This window comes from Salvia hispanica, chromosome 1 (assembly GCF_023119035.1).
Source record: "Salvia hispanica cultivar TCC Black 2014 chromosome 1, UniMelb_Shisp_WGS_1.0, whole genome shotgun sequence".
NCBI classification, from domain to species: domain Eukaryota; kingdom Viridiplantae; phylum Streptophyta; class Magnoliopsida; order Lamiales; family Lamiaceae; genus Salvia; species Salvia hispanica.
This window is the reverse complement of record NC_062965.1, coordinates 25,000,864-25,003,359: the sequence shown is the minus strand read 5'-3', so window position 1 is coordinate 25,003,359 and position 2,496 is coordinate 25,000,864.

The window sequence follows — 2,496 nt, the reverse complement described above, 5'->3', positions numbered from 1 at the left end:
GTTTTGATCTATGAAGACCAGATTTAAATACAGAAACGCAGAACACGGTCATACGTAGGACATTTTTAGGTCATAGTTAGTTTATTATTAGGTCATGCTAACAAAGCATGACCTAAACTGATCTTAACATGATATAAACTCAAATCTTATAATATGACCTAAAACTACTTAATTATAACCTTCCGTGTTTTGGGTTAATTATTGACTATTAGATCATCTAATCATAGGGCCAAAATTTGAGCCGCATTTCTGGATTTAAATACATTTTTATTTTGATCATCTCCCTATGCAGGGTTATATATATTTATAATGGTGTCATGCCCCAGTTGTTAGCTCATCAATTTATCATGACTAACCACTATGGACAATTTATTCAATCACAACTCTTCCTTCCACTAAAATGAAGTTATATTTTTCTAATGATTAGACCCTCAACCAATAATTTATAGTTACTTGACTTGAATTGTGACATATCTATGGATGGTGTATCCACCTGTCTTGCTGAAAATTCTAGTATTTCTAAGAGTTTGTATAGCCATATGTTTAAACATTAATTTTCCACAATAAATTAATGCAGTTATTCGACATTGGCTACTGGACTTACTTATTTAAGATATGATATGTATCAAGTTCACAAAAATATGTAGTAGTTATCAAGTCATTACCAATTTTAACCTATTCTGTTTATGATATTAAAGATTTTTTTAAGACTTTTTCTTTACTCTCATTAATTGATTACGTATAAAATTTAAATTTTACATGTAGCACTTGTTTCACTTTAAAACAAGTGTCACACCTTGTTTGCCTAAACTCTCTCTCCTCCACATAAGAAGAATAAGAGTAAACTAAAAAGCAGTCCCTAAATTTTTATTTAATCACTATTTAGTTATTGGACTTTAAAAATATCTCACTAGTCCCTAAATTAAGGACTTATTTTATCAGCGGTCCGTTTACACTATTTTCGCTCAAAAATGCCCCCAAATTTTTATCGATTCACACTTTCGCCTTTTCAATCTGATATTATTTCAAACATGTATTAAATCTTATAAATATCTTCTCCTTCCTTCTCCCCTTTGTTTCTTTTTTTTTTCTCAAAATAATCCACATATTTGCACCAAAAACCATCAAGATTGATGCGGCAAACTTCAGGGAGCTGGTGCAGAGGCTCACCGGAAAGCCTGATCAATGCCACGGCGCCGCGGAGACGAAAGAGGGATCCAAAAAGAAAAAAGGCAAGAACGGAGGTGGATTTTTACAAAGAAGCCTCCAAGATTAAATCTTCGGATTTAGTTATAAAACTCAAGTAATTAATCTCCTGAATAATTTATCCAAGTAATAAGACTTCTCTATTTAATTAATTAATTAATTTCAAGTAATCGAATCTTTGAATGTGATTGAGAATCCAAGCCTTAAGTCGAGATCTTAAATTCTCTGATTTAATTATTGTTAAAATTGTAGAATTGGATTGAGATAATGGAGAAACCTCCATTGGAGGAAGAAGAAGAAACTGAAAATATGAATAACCGTCAGTAGAGAGAGATATGAGAAAAGGGGAAAATTCATTTATGGACTACATTTTTACTGAAGTGTTAAAATGCAAAATACAAATAAATGCCTTATATATAGGCACAAATACAACTAATAAAATTCTAATCTAAAGCCTAATTACATTTTATTTTATAGTTTCAACAATTATCAAGAAGAATTGAAGTCTCTTGAACAAAATAAGAACATAGGATGCATAATTTCATTAGAATCATTGCATATCATTCTTTATGAATGTTCTTTAGCTAATTAGCTTTTAATAGTCTTTTAAAAAAGGAATTATGTGAGGAGTTTAATTTTTAAAGTGAATCCTTTGCTTAGAGAATTTATAGAAGCTATAAAGATATTGTTTTCTCATAAAGTGAGAAAGTGATAGGAATTTTAGACCCATTTAAAGTATTAGTTTTATATTGAATTGTATGCGAGATTTGCATACTAAAAATAGAATAAAGTAAATAGTTCTGTAAATCGTGGACAACTCAATAACAAAATGGTTCTTAAAATAGTGAATGAAGGGAGGGAGCAATGCGTATAATTATATGATCCATAAATAGATAATACATCAAGATTAATCCAATTTGAATAACTCTAAAACAAATAAAAACGAAATCACATCCTAACTCACTTGGAATAAAATAGCAAACCAATGATTAGTTACTGAAAAGACAATCTCAAATAAAGATAACAAATGGAGTAATAAATCGACTATGACATGAAATAATACCTGTCACTTTCACCGCCCGGGGAGGGTTGAAATGAATAACTATGATGGAATTTTTTAAAACTGATTATGGAAACTAATAAATGTGTTAAACAAACAACTAATTAAAACCAACGAATTAAAATTGTCTTCTCATTTTTTAAAAATATAAAAAAGAAAATACCTAGTTTTTTTTTTTTTTTGTAATTTAAGACGACTATGATGGACTTCTTTAAAACTGATTATGGAAA